This window comes from Pteropus alecto, unplaced genomic scaffold, assembly GCF_000325575.1.
Source record: "Pteropus alecto unplaced genomic scaffold, ASM32557v1 scaffold57, whole genome shotgun sequence".
Lineage (NCBI taxonomy): Eukaryota > Metazoa > Chordata > Mammalia > Chiroptera > Pteropodidae > Pteropus > Pteropus alecto.
In genome coordinates this window covers 780,889-801,722 of record NW_006442508.1, presented here as the reverse complement: position 1 = coordinate 801,722, position 20,834 = coordinate 780,889, and the positions used below count along the sequence as shown (strand labels likewise).

The 20,834-nt window shown below is 39.3% G+C and overlaps 1 pseudogene; it reads right to left on the bottom strand.

The window, feature by feature from the left end:
* Nucleotides 1-16,448: 16,448 nt before the first annotated feature.
* Nucleotides 16,449-19,154, bottom strand: LOC102882345 (annotated as a pseudogene).
* Between the last annotated feature and the right edge of the window lie 1,680 nt (nt 19,155-20,834).

The window sequence follows — 20,834 nt, the reverse complement described above, 5'->3', positions numbered from 1 at the left end:
TCTTTAAATTTTGTTCTGCTTTTTCAAGATTATTTTGACAGTTGGGTTCCCTTGCAATTCTATATTAATTTTAAGATCAACTTTTTCTATTTCTACCAAAAAAAAAAAAAAGCTATTGTGATTTTGGTAAGTATTGCATTAGATCAGTAGATCACTTTGTAGAGTATTGTCATATTAACAAAATTAAGTCTTCTAATTCATGAACACAGGATATTTTTTCATTTATTTAAGCAGTGTTTTATTGTTTTCAGTGTACAAGTATTAGTTAAATTTATTCCTCAGTAGGTTATACTTTTTAATGCTATCATAAATGGAATTGTTTGTTTAATTTTTGGATTGTTCATTGTATGAAAATATATCTGGTTTTAGTATGTTTTTAGCATCTGTTTATTGTTTCATTTCTCAGTTTATGCAGAACATGGAAGGAAAAAGAGTTGCTGTTTATTGGGACTCTTTCAGAAACTAACACTTGATATACATATATTTGGTAGCTGAGGACATGAAATGAAAATCAGACAGGAAGATACACACAATGAAAAAGAAGGGGTTAGGAATGGCTTTGGCGAACACCAGTGATTAGGGCAGTTATATATATATAAGAAGTGTCACCATGCAGGGGTCTCAGCAGCCACAGTCAGAGAAGTAGGAGGGAAACTGTTTCCTTACTTGTTGCTATGTCAAAGACTACCACAAAGCTTAAAGGCTTAAAACAACAACTAGGACATCTCTGCTTTTCTTTGTTTCATGTACTAGACATCTGCCTGGTGTTTGACATGTACTAGACATCTGCCTGGTGTATGACAAAATAGTTTTGCTCAATATAAAATAAACCTAAATTAAATTGATGTGTTCTTTTAATCCAAAGATTTAAAGGTTTGGTGTCTGTGATGAGGAGGTAATAGGCTAGGGCAGCGGTTTGCTCGTAAATGTTTAACAACTGGCTCTCCAGCAAAAAAACAAACAAACAACAACAAAAAACACCCTAATTTGTAACCTTTGCCAATTTCTGTGGTATAAATAGTCCCACCATCAGCTGATTTCAAGGTACCAAGAAGCTAACACCAAAGGCAGAGTTGGGAAGTGTGCAACAGTCCAGCTTTATTTAGTATTTCCACCATTCTGATAAAATAAGTGTAAATAACCTTAACAGCATAAATAATAGTTGCAGGTTTTGAGTATTTTTACTTTTGTTTTTAATATAATTTATTTCATTATAACTTTATATAATTTGACTTTTAACAATGTCTATGCTTAATAATTGGTTCACAAAACTGAAAATTAAACAATCGGCTCTCAAGAGTTAACACAAGTCAGCTACATCCTGGGCTAGAGGCACACTTTGAACTAAGGGACACACATCCTTGCACAAACAGAAGAGCATGGGCAGTGAAGTCAGACAGATCTTTCTCAAACTGACTTCTTATGAGAATTTGGGCAAATCACTGAATCTCAGAGTTTCTTCATCAAATAAGTGGGATGATAATAGTTATTTCCCAAGGTTGTTATAAAAATTAAAGATAAATATATAGTCAAATGCTAGTTTATTATTATTTTTCCATAGCTTTAAGCATAAGCTTCAATTTTTCTTTGTACACATAAAGACACTTGAGAGTCACCCAGGGTACAATTGGGAGTTGCCAATCCGACATTAGGTATATCACTTGTATGAAGACACATATTCAAGTAAGTTTTATGAATTATACACTTCACATAGGCAGAGCCTTGGAAATCTTGCCCTGGAGGCGGAGAAGCACGGCAAGGCAACCCTAGAAAGTGGGGAATCAGACTGCGATTACGTGACAACCCCTAAGAGCCCTTCCTGATTCCCCAAATATATTCCTGACAGACTGCTCAGAATCTTGATAATTCTACCTTTTATATTTCAAATGTGTTATGTGTTACCTAAAGGGAGCGAGGGTTTGCCGTGAGCACATCATAAGGGTCAGTTTATCAGGGCAGAGAGCGGGGCCCCAGAGAAACATCACATAGGGCAGGTATGTCATTATGGAAGGGAGGACGGAGGCAAAGGTTCTGGCTTGGAGCAAGGCTTTGCTGGAGGCTGTTGGGACATGGAGGAAGGAAAAGATACCAAGCGGCGCTGAGTGGAAAAGGTCAAGAAGAGGCACAAAACCGGTTCTGCCCCACCTCCCAGAGCTGCTGGGGCCTCTGATTTCACACCACCCCCATGAGAAAGCTAACATCCTCTTCACTTTTCTGTGTCCTCAACTGCAAGTGCCAGCCATACAGTTAATCAGGAAGTAAATGCAAGTGGCTGGCACCTGACCTACCTTCAACTCGTTTGTCAACATTTCAAAGCCTCTTTGGAGAGGCCTGTGAAAAGATGAACTAAGAGGTATAATCCTTTCACCCTGGGGAGGCCAGGTGCTTGCTGGTCACTTATGAAAGAGCAGTTGCAACCTGTCAATCATGTTTTAGGTATGGAACATCCACCATTCCAACAACTCCCCAAAACAGGGTCTTACTTTGGAGAGTGGTGACCAAGAGTATGTTGGGAAACCTGACTTTGTGCTCAGCTGGGGGTCCCTGGGCAAGTCACCTGACTTCTCTAGGCTTTCATACCCTTTCTGTAAATCAGAGATAATAGTACCTACCTTGAAAGATTGTTGTGGGGAGACATGATGCAAGTTAAATGCTTTGCCCAGTGGTAGATAATGTAGTAGGTGCTCAATAAATTGTAGCAACAGGTGTATTACTACTGCCTGTGTGAACTTAGACAAGTTATCTTTCTGGATCTTATTTTCCTCATTTGTATATTGTGGGCCAGAAGAACTTGGAGGTGTCTCTGGCTCTAGCATTCTATTATTTCATGACAAACAAGATTCTTGCCTCAGCTCTGGCCCTGCCTATCTCCAGCAAGAGATTAGGCCATTTGCTTTTGCTGTTGCAATGCTCAGATACCAAACACCTTTGACAGCTGAGAAAGCTTGTTCCCTCCTCCTCTTGAACAGAGCTCTAAGGTTCTGGGACAAAGAGCAAACTAGGGCGTTTCTCTAAACACAGGATTAGAAGAGGGGACATGGTGCTAGGCAGCAGGACCTAGGTATGATGAAAACAATGCCCTCAAAATACTGCCTAGAGGAGGAAATAGATTTGTACTCTGGCCGAGTTCATGACAGGTATGTCAATATTTGCTTAGGGATCTAGCGCCATCTTCTGGGACTCTACTCCTAAAGTAAGTGATAGTGGAGGGTAGATGAGACCTCTTCACTTTCAGAAAAAAGTTTTCCTCTGGACTCTGGTTGAATGAGGCAAAAGCTCCCCCTCCCCTCCACTCCACCCCTGAGTGAAACCCTGTGAATGATTATAATAAAGTGAGAAAGAGAGATGGGTGAATGAAGTCAAAGCTTACATCTCTGGGTTGGAGGAAACAGAGGAATAGGTTGAAGGCAGGTAGAACCCTATAGAAGCTACTATCCCTGCCTAATATTTCAAACTGTCTTAATGTCCTTAACCCAGGCGTACAGTGGGAGGAGGATTGAGTACTTGGACACAGAAGTTTTTCCCTCCATATCTTATACTGTGATAAACTTTCAAGATCACGTTTCAGTTTTTTATGCTGTATCTATCTCATTTTGTACCACTAATTCCATGCCTTCCTGTCAGTACGAAAGAAACATCTGTCACAAAAAAATGGCTTGAGTTTTTAAGGACCATCCCCCACCCAGCCACAATGCAGCTGCCATCTTTGTGCGCCTTTGTCACTCTGTCTCCTACCTGGACTCAGAGCTGCAGTGGACCTTAGAGAGCATGTGTTCTCATTTAATACCAGCCTGTCCACTGATGCAACATGCCACAGTCACACTTTTATGCTGAATAATGTCAATAAATGCAGCATACCCTCACACAGCACAATCGGCTTTGTAGAACGCCCTTACACTTAAAAAAGTGTGCCATACCTGAAAATTGTGTAATATTAACCAATGTTACCCCAATAAATTTAATTTTTAAAAAAATGTACCCACAGTGAGCTCCAGGATGAGTGGTACTCTCTTTAACCATGGGACCCTCACTTGCACAATTCTGTTATCTGGGCAAAAACAAAGAAAGGCGAGTGTATTGGTTTACTAAGGGTGTCATAGACTGAGTGGCTTAAACAACAGAATTTATTTCTCATAGTTCTGGAGGCTAGAAGTTCACGATCAAGGTGTTAGCTGGTCAAGGTGTGGGCTCTCTCCTTATAGAAGGCCATCTTCTTGTTGTGTCCTCACATGGCCTTTCTGCTGTACTCGTGCATCCCTAGTGTTTCCTGGTGTGTCCAAATTTTGTCTTCTTCTAAGGATACCAGTCAAATTGTATTTAGGCCCATCTTAATGTCTCACTTTAACTTAATCGCCTCTTTTAAGGCCCTACCTCCAAATACAATCACATTCTGAGGTGCTGAGAGCTACAGCTTCACCATATGAATTTTAAGGGGACACATTTCAGCCCATAAAGTGAGTTTTCCTGCCTTCTTTTTGTTATTGCTGAAGGGAGGAGAAAGAGGAGAACATACTCAAAATTTCAGAGGAATACAAACATTCAGAAACTATCCAGAGATTAGCAGCTAGAACCCAGAATGTAAAATAAGAAGAAAAGTTAAAAGAACTCATATCACTGGGCCCGAAATAGAAAAGGCTGATTTTCTTTTATTGAAACATAGGATGGTAGGCTTAAATATGCTCACCATACACCTTGGATGTGCAGGGAAAATATTGTCTTGGTGTTTTCATCTTATTTGTTGTTATTTGCTAGATAAAGAGGAGAAATATAACTGAATGCACAATTCGGCTTCAACCTTAGTCCAAATCAATCATTTAATTTGCTCCTTTTGGGTCCTGCTCAGGGCCTTCTATTTCTGCTGGCTGCTCCCTGATTCTTCCTGAGAGAGTGTCTGAGCTTTTGGCCTATGGCGTCATTAGAGAAAACAACATACCTCAGCTTTATGCAGGGCCTTATGTGGATCCTTGTCTCTAGGGGTCCAGTTGGCCCCCACTTCTGTCTGCAACTGGCATAGCTCCTGGTCTGAGCTTCCTATCACTTATTCTTTGGCTCCTCACCTCACCTCAGCTCCTTCTGAAGCTGTGGACCATTCAGAGTTCTGCTCCAGGCTCCCTCTGCCATCCAGGTACAGTGGTTATCAAGGCTGGCTCACTGGTTCTCCAATGGGAATGGAAGAAGGTTTGGGACTGTAGAGTAGAACACCACTCTCTGCCTGATATGCAGCCTACCTTTTGTGCCAAGTGAGACTGACCCCTGTCCCAGAGCAGAGGCTGCTACCAGAGTTCTCCTCAGAGTCTTAAACAAGGAGTAGGGAAGAGGCCTATCTTCTATATACTTCTCAGCTTGTTGAACATGCCTTTTAAAGGGAAATCAGAGCATATATCTCACTACTTCCCCTCCTAAAGAGCCTCTATTCATGGCCTCTTCTTCCCACAATACCCTTGAACAAGAAGAAACAGTAAATTCATTTATTTCCTCTGCTTTATAGCTTCCTGGCTCTAACCTAAATATAATCTACAGATTCCTGGCTAAACTTAAATTGTAAACAAAGTTATCATCTCAGTCCTATGGGAGAAACTCTATGATCTAGACCAACTGAGAGCTAAGATTATTTAGAAAAACCTCTTTTCTCACCCTAAGCTTAGCATTCGAGTTATCATCTTGCTATGAAACCCTATTTTGAACATCAGAAACTGAATACTAACATTCTTTCTCTTTGAATTCTTTCAGGAATCATTCTATTCATTTCTCCAGGTAAAAGGATTCATGCAGCCAGTAGGGGAAAAGTAAAAAAGAAAAGCACATAATTCCCTCTTCCCATTACAACAGTGTGTAATTCTTAAAGGCAAAGGCAATTCCCCCAAGCACTTGCTTAATGTTTTTTTTAGGGAAGGGGAACGGAAAGAGGTACAAGAATTAATATTTTGAAGGCTATTACTAATTGTCCCCTGATTTGAAACAACAAGGAAAATTTGGGTTGAATCAAAATAGAAACTATTTTGAGCAGTTTGAGAGAGGCTGAGTGTGTAACCATACTTGGGAATTGGAGTAAGGAAGAGTAATTACACCAGCATAGTGGCCTCTGTGAAGGTTGGAACGTTGTAAGTCCAGAGACTCAGAGACTTCTGAGAAGAAGAAAATCAGAAAAGCTGCAGAGATTTGTTTTACCTATGGAGATTGGGAAGCTGGGGAATTTGGAGGAGAGTGAACCAATTTCACCAGAGGGCCTGTTTGGTGACTCTATAGGGGCTGCTAGACAGGGCTCCAGAGAAAAAGATCACTTGGCTTCTCCAAGCCTCGGTTTCCTCATCTGTGGAAAGAGGTTATTGGTGTCTATCTCCTATATTTATTGAGTGGGTTACATGAGATAACATAGATCCAGCAACCAGCACAAGGCCTGCCACATAGCAAGATGTCAGTAAACGATAGCAGTTTTTATAACTGCCGTTATTTTTAGTGAAACCACAAAAGAAACAAGACAGGGAAGGCAGAGTAGAAAAACCTGCGAGAAGATCCTCCGGCATATAAAATAAACAAAAGATTTCTTTGTATGGTTTTTTCCTCTCCATCTGAGTAAAATCAAGTAGCAAAGATATGATTCTAAAGTTGTCATCCATGTTGTCAAAGAGGAGCATAATGCAACCAGAATTGTCTGGGTTTCTACTGAGAAGATGACAAGGATATTTGACCCCACTCTGTAGGGTCAAATGCTGAGAGCTCAGCCCCTCTACTTTTCTCTTGTGACCACGGAAAAGTCAGAATCCTCAGGCTGAGTGATTTGGGGCAATAGATGCATGATACTAAGTGGGAGGACTGTGGGTTGAACGAAGGATAGAAAATTCCCATTTTTATTGTGGCTCCATAACTGGTGTGTTTAAAATTAATGAAAGGGATAGAAATAATGCAGACTAGAATTAGGGATGGGAGATCCAGGAAAGTAAGGGACCTGGGAAGTATAATTGAGAAAAAGACACTGGAGCTGGAACCATAATCACTGTGATTCAGCAGCTCAAGAAATCTTTGCAGCAACTCCCCCCACCCCACCTCCACCGATTTTTCAGATAAGGAAACTGAGACTCATAAAGTCAGATTACTTGCCCAAATCCACAGTTAACAAATCTCTGTCTCCCGGCTTCCATTTAGCCCTCTTTCCATATCCATGGATTAGAGAGCGAAGAGCCAAGAAAAAACAAACAAACAACAAAAGGTCATTTCTATCCAAGTCCCAAGATCTGTAATTGGTTAGCTGGCAACTTGCAGCTTCATGCAAAGAAACTTAACTCCAGGAACTGTGGCCAGAACTCCAGGCACCGGAACGAAACAAATGCACCTGCTCAGGTATTGAAGCATGACAGGACTTGGGCAGGCCCTACCCCAACAGGAGAGAAGCTGCGGGAGGACAGAGCAAAGGGCTTGGTTAAAAAAACTCACTTTACAACACTATCCAAGAGTCTGGCACATCAATGGATACTCTTTTTTTCTTTTCCCTTGCTTCCCAACATCTAAATCCCCCTCCCTAATGATGAAAAATCCCCATTGTGAGTCAGAGCATTCTTCTGGCACCAGCATCTAAAGAGTTAACCAGAGGATATGAATCCAGGGTAACTATGCTGTATCTTCTGACTGTTAGCCAATGCCTGCATAGCACAGAAGTGAAAAGGCAGAAATCCTTGCCCTTCTTGTCCTCAACTGCCAGAGACCACACAGGTTCTGAGTCACTACCACCGAGGATTCTGAACTATGAAAAGTCATAGAAACGGTGACGTTGGATCCATGGTGGCAGCTGAGGTAGTCTATTATTAAAATCAATGTCCAAGGATAGTAACAATGGTTGGAAATAATGGTGGCTTCCTGGTTGCATTTCATTAATTTATTTTCTGCCATTCTTGACCAGCATCCAACTATAGATACCTGGCTAACACAGGCACCATTCCTCACCTGCAACAGGAGAAGTTTTAGAAGGCTATGGCTCAGCTCAGTTATGAAATCTTACAGAGGCAGAAAATGTAAAAGCATGACGGAAGACAAAAAGCTTCCCAGTGGAATCACACACTGAGGAAACAAACTGGTGAAACCATCTGCTATACTTGCTAAAACTACTTATATGATGCAGGGGGAGAGACTGGGCCAGACATTCTTGCCAGTGCTGCCCTCCATTAGGGACAGACCCACATTCAAGTTGGAGGTTTAGAAACTTGCCCAGGGTCACACAGGTGGTCAAGTGGCAGAATGCTTAGAAGCTGCTGGGTTCAACTGAGCTTTGAAATGTCAGAAAGAAAAGAGGCTTTGGTTCCTTTTATAAAGAAGCATTAGGTGCTAAAGGTCTGGTCTAGATTATACAACCTGTGCCACGGACTTCCTCAGCTCTATAAACAATGAGGCATTGATTGAAGAAGAGAGAGAGTTGAGAGCTGTTTCCTGATTGGAACAAAGAAGACAACCCTAGGATTTTTAAGTTGCGCTGAGAAAGTAACATAGTTGTACTGTCTCCCTGCTTTTCTAAGCTGATCATAAAAGAGAAAGAAAGAAGAAGAAATCCATGGTAGATATGGGAAATACCCTCTGATCTTCTGTTAGGCTCCTATCGTCTAAGTCCAGGTCCTAGGCTCCTTCTTTGCAACAAGCCCCAGAAACTCACCCTGTATTAAAAACAAACAAACAAAAAAACACTGCAGGCTCAGAATGGCATTAGTCATGAATGACTAAAATCCCATGATACTAAACCTAGATTTAATAGCGGATTTAATTGCAGTTTCAACCTCTCCCAGAAATACAGTCTTAATCAACCAGTCTGGAATTTTCTGGGCAAGCACCAGTAAGGCAATCTCTCATGTAGGCTTTCTCTATCCTCCACAAGAAAAGGAAATCTGTAGGATAAAACCCTTGAATTCCCTTCTCCTCTGCAATAAACAAACAAACAAACAAACGAATGAATGAAAGATGCCCCAGTGTAACTAATCACTCCCCTTCCACATACTTCTTTTTATAAAAACTTTCCATTTTGTACAACCCCTGGAGCACCCTTCTAGTTACTAGATGGGATGCTACTGATTCATGAATTGCTTAATAAAACCAATTAGATAGTCAACTTTATTTGGTTAATTTTTTTTTTTTAATGCCTGTTTTCTATTTCCTCTCTAAAGCTGCTCCTACCCACTCCCAGAGTTTTTATCACTCTTCCATCCCACTCTAAAATGGCTACAGAGTAAGAACATCTCATTCCAGCTGTCCCCCAAGACAAATATACATTTATATTTTCTTAAGAATTTTCTTCCTAAACATTTATGACAAACAAGGGGTCACAAAAATACCAAGGGGTATTTATACAAAGCTTAAGAATCTTACAAGGTTCCCATAGTCCTGGTTCTTGCACATTGAACCAAGACAATACTAACCATAGCTAACATTCCCCAGGCATTGGGCTAAGTGATTCAGCAGGTGTTAGCTCACTTGGTATTCCCAAGAATCCTATGCATTATATTAATGGGACTGAAGCTGAGAAAGATTAAGTAACTTTTCCAAGGTCAATTGGTAATTAGCTGCAGAACTGGAATTTGAACCAAAGTCTGTCTGGTTCTATATCGGGTGCTCTTCTTTTAAATTTTATTTTATTTTTATAATCTTCACTTCTATCCTTGTCCCTTCTTCCCATCTCCTATCTCCCTTATAAATAATTTCTATTAATTTCTGATTTGTTTTTCTAGTATTTCTTTTTGAGAATACACACATATAAACACATGCATACACACACACACAGATTAAAGCTGGTGATCTTTTTATCATGCCTGGTTGAATGCCTACTCTTCCTTTTTTTAAAAAGAAAAAATCAATTTAGTCAGAAAAAAGTTTTCCAGAGTCAAATAAGAAGAAATTTGTAGGAAGTGAATGCTTCTTTAGATGGTTGAAAACAGATAATAAAGATTTTCCAACATTGTCTAAAGCCCCCCACATAGCTTTTTAAAGTGTCTACAGTAATAATATTGGTGTTTGCTTATGAGAAACAAAAGTGAACAAATTAAAAGTTTCCCTAACATAAAATTGAAATCGAATAACACTAGTAAAAGCCAGGTATCCGTGTGGCCAAATCTCTGCATAGAGTTGTAATAGAGCAAAATGCTTGGCCTCTCTGACTCCATCTTGCTCAAACCTGCTTTGTTTTCATGGCCTTCAGGTTAATAGCTTCTGCTCAGTCTTGCATATGGACATGTCAATCATTAGAGGAATTCTGCTTGTGGCTTGAGTTTCACAAAAAAAAAAAAGCCTCTTACCAGAAAGTGCCTCTCCCAAGTAGATAAGGGAAGTATGTACAAAAATAATGATTATTCATCAAAGATTTGCAGGAACCTCAGGACCAGACTCGCATCAACTAGAGTCAACAGACTAAGAACAAAGAAGTTTCACAACCTTCCTTGGACCCCTGCTGGCTCCCAGACTTCTGCAGTTGTCAATCACCTCTTGCCCCTCTCATTTCCCTCTTCCCTTGATCTGAAAGAAGCCTGAATGTACTTTCTCAGGATGGTTCCTTAGGATACTAGTCTGTCATCTCAGCTGACTGTCTTTCCAAATAAAGTCACTTTCCTTGCCCCAACACCTTGTCACTTGACTTATTTGCTGTCATGTGATAAGCGGTACAAGCTTGGGCTCAGTTACAGGGTCACTTCCTTTATGGGGCCACTGCTTGGCTTTAACCACTGCCCACCAAAGACTCTTCTTGTCCACAGTGGGAGCTAAATGCCCTGGTTTTTGGTTTGCGAAGTCACCTCACCCAGACAGAAACTCTCAAATAGTCCTCATAAACTCTCAGTATTTACAGTCTAAATGTCTTATTGCCATAGTTGCTTCTCCACATGTTCTTATCAATAAGCCCCAGCTGCTAGGCTGCTGAGGTGTTTATCGATGACAACAGATGAGGAATAATGACATCCAGATGTAACTTACTTCATACTTATATCAAAGCAACTTTTTTCTGTTTTCTGTTTTTGTCATAAACAAATGGATTGAAATAACTCCACTTAAGTCATAAATAAGTAGATTTGAAGTCATGTGAAACAATATTACTATACAACAGACCCTCTCATAACTCCCCAGCCTTATCTCCAGCCACACGGGCTTCCTCACTAGTCCTCAAACACATCAAATGAGCTCTTCCTTGGTGTTTTTACACTTGCTGTTCCCTCTGCCTAGAGAGTCTCTTTAAGATAACCACGTTCCTCACTCTCCCACTTCCTTCAGGTCTCTGTTCAAATATCTCTTTATTAAGAGGCCTTTTTCAAGTACTCTTTCTAAGGCAACACATGCACACATTTCACTCCATTATTCTCTATCTCCATTACTCTGTCTGCTTAATTTTTCTTCATTGCACTATTGACTCGCCCCCAGTAGAATGAAAGCTCCATTTAGGCAGTGATTTTTCCTGGTTTGTTTACAGCTATCTTCCCAGCATTTAGAACAGTGCTGGACACACAGGGGGAACTTAATAAATAAATGTGAATGGATGAATGAATGAATTTCTCCTTTGCAAAACGTCAGTTCAAGCACACTATTTTTGTGTGTGCGTGTGCATGTAAGAAACGAAACAGGTTATCATCAACCAATATATATCCAACTGATGACATCAGGTATGACTTTTAACTTGCTGAAGAGAAATATTAATGGATAGAAAAAAACACCCTCTTTCTTCCCTTTTCTTCCCACTTTCCTAGCCCTACTCCAGTATCTCTGAAACAAGATGTGCTGAATTAAGCCTGAGTGTCTTCCCAGGCAAGATGTCCTGCCCACTTTGGCTTCAGTGAGAAGCAATGCGTGAGGATGTTCATGGACCAATGTCGTGGAGAACAAACCCTGTAGAGATCCATTCACATTGGAGGGAGCCATACAATCCCAGTCCAAAGCACAATAAAATCGACAAAAGAAGAAAGGAGAATCAAGGACAGAATCCACAGTGGGCCATCCTGTGCCTGTCATTACCAGAATAACTAGATCTTGGTTTGCAAAGGGAGGGAGGCAAAGGAGAAATGGAAAAGAGGAAATGAACTTTTGTTTAATGCATTTATTTCTAAATATATTTTTCTTATAAGTAACATGTTGGAGAAATTTAGGAAAATCTAAAAATAAAATAAAGCAAATAACAATTTTTTATAATCCCACTACCCAAATTTGCTCAAATTTGCTCAAATTTGCTCAAATTTTTAGTTTTTTTTTTTTTTTTTTACAGTTGTCTTCCTTTGTGTTTTTTGTTACTCATGTAAACAACATGATAGCCTCCCTTTTGTTGGCCAACTTTCTAATCATTTCCATAGGATACTTTTCCAAAGTTTGCACCAAATGGATGAAAATTTTTAAGGCATTTTGAGATGCATTGCACAGTTGCTTTCCACAGAGATTGTACTAATTTACATTCCCTCCAGCAGGGCATGAGAATATATACCTCACCTGTATTCACCTGGCCTTACTTCACCTTAACTCACCAGTGCTAACCAAAATCGCCTTGGAAACATTTGAATCAAGACATGGTCTAAAAAGATGAAATCAACTGACATTATCCTCTGGCCACATAAAACTTCCCAGAGATGCAATGAAAGGCAAGAGATAAAATTTGATAGATTGAGATCTCTCTTACTCTAAAAAAAAGTGCTGTTCATTACCTGTCTTGGTCTTTTATAACTGCTGTTAATCACCTCTCCATTTCTCACCAATCAAACCCCTGCCCCCAGGGCTTCTCTTCTTCCTTATCTCTCTTTTTATCATTTTACTGCTTTAACTCCTTAGGAATCTCCTGAGCTCAAAGCCCAGTGTCCTTCCCTCCTTGCTTTCTTAAGGACTCTCACATTTGGCCTCTCCCATTCCTGAAGCATTGCCTTCTCTTTCTCTGTCATTTGGAGATTAGGAGAAAATATGTGAGCATCTCTACCATGGATTTATCTTGTGTGTGTGTGTGTGTGTGTGTGTGTGTGTGTGTGTGTGTGAACTCAAAATATTTCAGAGATCATGATGATGATGCAGGTGATGACACCATTGTTCTCTGCAGCAATGCCTGGCATTGACTGAACATTCTATTCATTGTGCTCAGCAACTGGATACATGTGTCTGTTAACCCTCATTTAACCCTCTACCTATCAGATGGGCACTATTATTACACTCATTTGATAGATTAAGGAGATTTAGGAAAGGAGGTTTGATATAGGTCCCTTAACCTGTAAATGGCAGACCCATGCCTAAAGCAATGTCTGACTCCAAACACCAGTGTTCCTAAACCTTCCTCCTGAGTTTTCAAGCTTTCCCCAAATTTTCACTCATTCATTCCTTTATTAACAATTATAACAAGAATAACAAGAATGATATCTTAAAATCATCCTATATGTTTGCAGGAAATCTATTTCCCTTCCAAATACCTCTAAAGATCTCAGGGAATGGAGATTGCTGTCACCTTCATTATAGACAGCTGCTCTGGGCTGTTTCATGGATTGCTCTTGCCTTCTCATAATTTTTCTGTAGGCAGTGGTTTGCCCCAAACACTCCAAACACTATCTCTTTCCTAATATACACACGACTTCACTCTGCTCTCTCTCTTTATGACTCCACTACATCCAGAGTTGAATATAGATAATTTTGATGAAAGTTTGGGGAAACAGGAGTTGATTATGGAACAGAACAAGAAGGCTTGAAATTGGCCATCAGACTTTATTGCTGTGAAGTCTGGTTCTGAGACAGTAAAGTGGGGCATATTCAAGAGTACGGACTCTGGAGCTCAAGTCCTGACTGTACCACAAAAAGGTGTGTTCTTTGTGGTAGGGCCATTGGGGTTGTTTACAGTGGCCTCTGTTCTGATTTGTTAGAATTCATGCTGGTGTTTGTTCTGATCAGTAGGTTCTGAGTGTTTGCCATCAACACCATGCCAATCATTAAACATTTTGAACATCTTACTCAGTGCGTAAATTTTAGCCCTTTACTTAAGCATTTGTGTGCCTTAGTTTCTTCATCTTTTTGCCAGAGGCTACAAATCCCTTTGCTTGGAAGAGGAAAGGCGACTGGACTTATTGCAGTAATCGGCATCTGAAGATGGATAAGGAGAATCTTAGAAAATGAGATAGCTCTATATATTGGTGCTGAAATAGATTATCAGACATATAACCCAAAGCCTATCTAGTGCAAATGGACCCTAGATGGCACCATAAAAAAGTCTACATTCACATGACTGTTTGCTCACCATGACAATTTCATGAGGGCAAAATCCATCTGTGGTTATTGCTATAAAAACTCCTTGCAGGAAAACAATTTTCTGTCACCTGCCCAGATGGATGAGTTTCAGATGAATGAGCATCAGAGGGGTCACTAGAAATAAGATAAGGGAAGACTTCCTGGGAAATGGACAGAATTATTAAAAGCTGCTGCTTTAAGACGAAGTTTGCATCAGAGGAAGAACTCACAATAGACTTACCTATATAAAAAATATAAATTATTTTGTTTAAAAAAATCATTAAAAGGCTAACCACAAACTAAAAATATATGTTACGAAATTCGGCAAAGGGTTTACACACCAGTTAGTAATGTTTGGAGAAGAGACAATAGCAATATGGTGAAAACATTGTCTTCTGGACTCTAATTTTTTTAAATGGCCAAATAACATGAATAGAGGAGTAAATACAAATGACAAAAAGCCTTTTAGAACAAATATTTTACATCATCAATAACAACAAATTTTAATGTTAAAAAAAGATTCTTTACATCAAATCATTTATTCATATTCATTGTATATTTGAAAGTTGCAACGATAATAGATTGTAAATGTTTTCATTACAAGAAAAAAATTGTAAATGTGAGGTAATAGATGCTAACTAGACTTATTGTGGTGATTATTTCACTATATATAAATATTGAATCACTATGTTATATACCTGAAACCAATATAATGTTATTTGTCAGTTATATCTCAATAAGAATTATTTATTCATTCATTTATTCAACAAATAAATATTGAGCACATACTATGTGCAAGACACTTCAGACCCTGTAACTTCAGCAGTGAACAAAGCAGACACAAATCCTACCCTCCTGAAGATTCATGTTAGTGTGGGAGGCAGACAATTAAAAATGTGTGTGTGTGTGTGTGTGTGTAAAAGATATAATGTTAGATAGTGATAAGAGCTAGAAAGAAAAATATAGCCAGAGAAGGAAGGACCTTAAGGATGGGGAGGCCAGGGATGAGTAAGTAGCCAAAAGAGAGGAGGGAGGAGCCACCCAGGTATCTGGGGAAAGGGCTTCTCAGTAGAGATGCCAGAAATGTGCAAAGGTCCTGAGGCAAAAATGTGCCTTCTGTGTGTAAGGAACAGCAAAGAGGCTGAGTGGATAGATCAGAATGAGCAAGTGGACAACCAAGTGAGTAAAGTTAGAGAAAGGAGGTAAAGGCCAGATTATACAGGGCACTGTAAGAACTTTCATCTTTAACTTGTAATAAAACTGGAATCTATAGTAGAGGATGGCATAATCTATATTAGTTTGTTAGGACTGCTATAACAAAATACCACAGACTGAGTATCTTACACAACAGAAATTTTTTTTCTCACAGTTCTGGAGGCTTGAAGTCCAAGATCAAGGTGTCAGCAGGCTTTGTTTCTTCTGAGGCTTCTCTACTTGGTTTGCTAATGCCTGCCTCTTCACTATGTCCTCACATGATCTTTCCTCTGTGTGCATGAGTCCCTTCTGTCTCTTCTAGTGGCTCATTTTAACTTAATTAGCTCTTTAAAGATTCTATCTCCAAATATAGTCACAATCTAGGGTACTGAGGTTTAGGATTTCATCAAATGAATTTGGCGGGGGACAGGGAGACACACATTTCAGCCCATAACAACTAATTAAATTTTAGCAGCATCATTTTCATGCTAGGTTAAGAATAGATTCTAGGTTTCCAAGGGCAGAAGTCAGGAGACCAGTTAGAAGGTTGTCACAATGACCCAGACAAAAGTTGACAGTGATTAAGTATTTATCATTCACACACTTTGTCCCATCTTTTTATTGTGAAATACAACACAAAGACATAAAATTACGTAAATGTACAGCTTGATGGAATATTACAAAATCAATACCTATATAACTGGGTGAAAGAATAGAATATTCCCTGCACCTCAGAATCATGAGATTCTTTTAAAAACCTTTTTTTTTGTACATTATCCACAAAATCCATGTATCACTATTTCTATCAATTTTTTTCCACTTTTTATTGTAGTAAAACGCACAGAACATAAAATTTACCATTTTAACTATTTTAAGTGCACAGCTCAGTAGAATTAAGTACATTCACATTATTGTACAACCATCACTATCATCCATATCCAGAACTTTTTTCATCTTCTCAAATTAAAACTCTTAAACCATTAAACACTAACTTTTCCTTCTCCCTTCCCTCCAGCCACTGGCAATCACCATTCTACTTTCTTTCTCTAAGAATTTGTACCTCAGGTATCTCATATAAGTGGGATTGTAATGTATTTGTCCTTTTTATGAATTACTTTTTTTTGAAATGTAAGTAAAAATTGCTAACTCGTTTTACAACAGTCAAAACATAGCGTAAGAGTGGTGTCTTGGTGTCTGAAAGCAATCACTTTGCCATATTCATTTTACTCTTTTATATCATTTATTTAAAAACTGAATTTTAATCAAAGTTGTTCTCAAACTTTGTCATTATTGTCATAAAGTCACTTTGAAGAGTCATATCAATGGTACCAGCCATTGCTTCTTTCCTCCTCCACTCTTGTCCTTTTTCCCTTGCCAAATTCCGTCTTTGAGAAGCCAGAGGTAACACTTATCTTGAGCTACCAATGACCGTTGATGTTCTTTCTGCTCCTCTCCAAGGCACTTGTTTTGCATCTTATTTGAAAAGATTCTAGAGTGAAGCCAAAGTCTCCGATTTTCTTGAAATACTTTTGGTTCCTTTGTATTCTGTTCTAGATGTTTCTATATTAATTCCTGTGTTCGAGTTTTTGCTTCCTTTTCTATTACTGCTTTTCTAAATTGGTTGAAGAGCTCGTCTGTGGATTTCAGTACACTTGAAGTTTTGACTGGTTTGCCTAAACTTTTCCAAGAGTCTGCATTCTTGATCTTTATGTCCTCCTGCCCAGGAGCTTGACATTCAGATTCTAACACGACTGTATCATCACCAGATCGATACATCACAGTTAGGCCATTTTGCTCAGAATCACCTGAGGGAGGCAGGATTTGTAAAGGTGAAATGTTTTTCACACTCTATAAATGATCTAATTCTTGATTAAATGCTAACTGGTAGGGATTCGGTGGTGTACCACTTGAATATGTAGTACGATGAACAAGGGTAGTAAAACAAGAGATTGTATCTTGCATAAAAGATTGTATCTTTATTTTCTCTTTAGAAGGAGAATCATTCTGTTCTACTTCAATAAATTTACTTTTCTGATTCGGAATCACTGCTGTCTGAAGAACCTGAATCACTGCCACTACTTTCAAATTCTGATGAGCTGCTGCTGCCACTGCCACTTTCACTCAATAGGAAACTGCTTCCAATAGCCTTGGATGATTGCGTTTTCTCAGATTTTGTTTGATGTTTTCTGGAATTTAACTGATTATTGACATCTAGTAACCACTTCTCCAACTCCTGTTATTTCTGTGAATGAAGTTCTTCTTTGGACTTTTTATTTTCTTACCATAAGGTTTTAGTGACCTTTTTCCTAGACATGCAGCAACATATTTTTCTAGTTCTCTTAGTGTTTCTTTCACTGTTTCAGAATTTATCTCTGTCTCATCAAGGTTAAAATTTCTCAGTGAAGGCTCTCTTGATTGTGTTATACGAACAACTCCCAGAAGGTTATGTCCAGGGAGTCTGTTTATATCCAAACCTAACTGCCTTTTCTCATCACAGGTATAACATTATCTTCGTTTTCAGATTTCAGAGCAAAGAACTGTTGTTTCCTCTTCTTTGGCTTTTTGCTCTTAGATTTTAATTTCATTTGCTTAAACTTTTTTCTTGGATTTTCATCTCTGTTATTGAATTTTTCTTTTTTCTTTTCCTTTTTAGACTTCTCATTCTTTTTCTTTAGCTATGGAAAGGTACTTGGGACAGAGTCTGTGATTGCTGATGAGCAGCTTTAAGCTGCCTCTGAGCTATGCAAACGTTGAACTCGTTTATCTCCAGAGGAAGCCTCACAACTGCTTTCTCTACCAAGAGTTGTTGTGGTGTCTGTTTTGATGTTGCATACAGGCATACTCTCAACGGGTTCATCTGGGATCTTTGCAAAATACATTTCAAAAACATATTGGAGTATTCTTGCCACTGCCACTACTTCATGATCTGGAGGACTGTATTTGTAGCAATTCATAAACATTAATCTAACATCTGTAGTAAATTCATATGTACTCTTCTATTCTTGGTTGTCCATTTTTCTCTTGATAGTTCCAAGATCCACTGAACTTTTCACAATCATAGTAGTTATGGAGTCCCTACGCATTAACATCAAAAGGATGACAAAAAGGCCATGCATATGAAAAATGTTTCTTTGCAAGCATTTCTTTAAGAATCTCACTACAGTGCTTTAACTGTTCAGTTTAACACTCTTTACAACTTTATATTGTTGTTGAAAATCTGGCAAAACATTCTTCGGCATAGTTTCTTTTATAGGTAGCATTTTCTCTGATTTTTTTTTCTGAAAGTGCTGGGGATATTCACCACTTGCTTTACTGAAGTTGTAGTTGTATCTGCTTTCCTCTTCATACCTCTGGTAACTTGGGCAACTATTTGTGAGGTACAGTTGGGTGGAGCACCTTGCGCCATATTTAAAGGAGAAATAGATGTTTAAGGAAATACAGAATGAATTACTTGCTGCTGAAATATTTTTTCTGATGCTTTAGGAGATTGTTTTTCTTTAACAGAAGAAACTGCTACATTCCATTGAATGTAATTTATTCTTTCCTTACCACTTACAGCTTGCTTTTCTTGTGGCATCTGAGATAATTTGTGCCTAAACAACTTCTTTAGAGCTTGTACCATAAGAACAATGTCATCTCCAGGTTTGTACAAGTAACAATTTGAGAGCATCGTATTGAAGTCTTTACAGTCTGAATGAAGCCGGCATATAATATTTCTGTTCTAAGCACTTAATTATACAATTCTCCATTGGGTTTCTTATAATGGTATAATAATCAGGCAACTTGAATTTCATTGCATCCACAGGCTGTTAAAAAGGCCAGGAAAAATTATGCTTCCATAATGCCTTCAGGACAACTTTTTGTTAATACTGTAGTCGATTTGTCAATTCCCCATTTTTCTTAGCATTTTATACTCTGTCGGTGAAGGGTTAACCATAGCTGTTTGTCTATTTGGCAGAGACAGTCTTAATTGCTTCAAATCCTGATATTCTAATATCTTCTACAAGTACATGTCCTTTTTCTATAGAAATAATAAAAGTTGTTTCATTATGTATGCCTTAGTTTTGAATGACAAGTTATTTCACTCATTCACATATCTCTTTCTGTCTTTCTAAAACACAGATTCTATTCTTAGTAGAAAGTCTGTAAGTTCCTCTTGCAAAAAGGATCTTGTCTGATCGTTCCCTTCAGCTCGTGCAAGATGAAGTGGCGCAGGACAGCGATTCTCCATCGTCCGTCGCCGCCAGCTCTCTCCCTAACGGCGGCAGCAGGTCCGCTGCGAAAGACGCTTTTGTAGGAGACGCGCCGCAGGCCGCCAGCCCGCGGGCCTGAGAGCGTCACGTAGCCGCCCTGGAGCCAGGCAGCCGGGAAGGTGCTTGAGGCCTGAGCTCAGCGGAAGGAGCGTGAGCGTGGGCTGGAGGCCCCTCACTCTCTGCGCTCACGGTGGTTGGGCGCGCAAGGAACGCCAGGCATGGTGCAGAGAGCTAGGGGATTAGTAGGAGCACCGCCCGAAGGCATTTACCGTTAAAACAAACCTTTCACTTAACCTGTTAGCCCTATGTTGTTATTTTGGAGGCTGGTGCGTTTGGGCTTGCGGTGTTTTCATCATTTCATGCTTTCCTCCAGCCCTTTCCAAAGCTTCCGTCTTTTGCACGTAGTGAGGGCTTTATATTAGGTAGCAGCTGAGGTTGGAGCTGACATGAACTCTTTGGGTTTAAAATGGCCCTAAGAGCTGTTTCACGACAGCTGCCTGAGAAAGAGTGGCTTAAGGTTTTAAGAGTCCTGGTGACTACCTCCTCATAATTTGTGGACATGTGTTAGCAGGACGTATTTAGCGCAGTAGTTGCCTTTTGGATCCAATTGCAGTGTTTCTAAATTCTTAATATAGTCATTCCTAGAGGGATGAATGGCTGGAAGGATGAATGCGGGAAGGGAGGACAAAAACAGCTGAGGAGACGCCAGATAAACTTGTCAAAACCAATCAGTCTCCAATTTCCGGAAGCATAAATCTGGGGTCACTACAGCTTGGCAAGTCTTAATTCAGTCGCTTTTATGTAAGAGTAAAAGTCCTCAGGACCAAATGTTCTCAAGAAAGCAACACACTACTGGCCGTCATGTAAATAACGTCATGGGCATTTTTTTATATTAGAACTTTCTTACACAAAACACTGAAAATGGCTTACTGTACTCAAAGAAAAGATTAGAAGGGCTTATTTTCCAAGTAACCCAATGAGCGAGCGATATCAACTCTAAACAAAGTAGAAGCCATGGAAGAGTCAATACTATAGCGTCTACTTTGTTTAAATTTAATATTTGTTGTTTCTGTTGTTTAAAACTTTATTATGCAGGGAAAAAGACAGGACCTAGGGTGTGACCTAGGTACAGACCTAGGTGTGTCCTTAACACTATGAAAGGTCTAAGGGAGGTCAAAGAAAATAAACGCC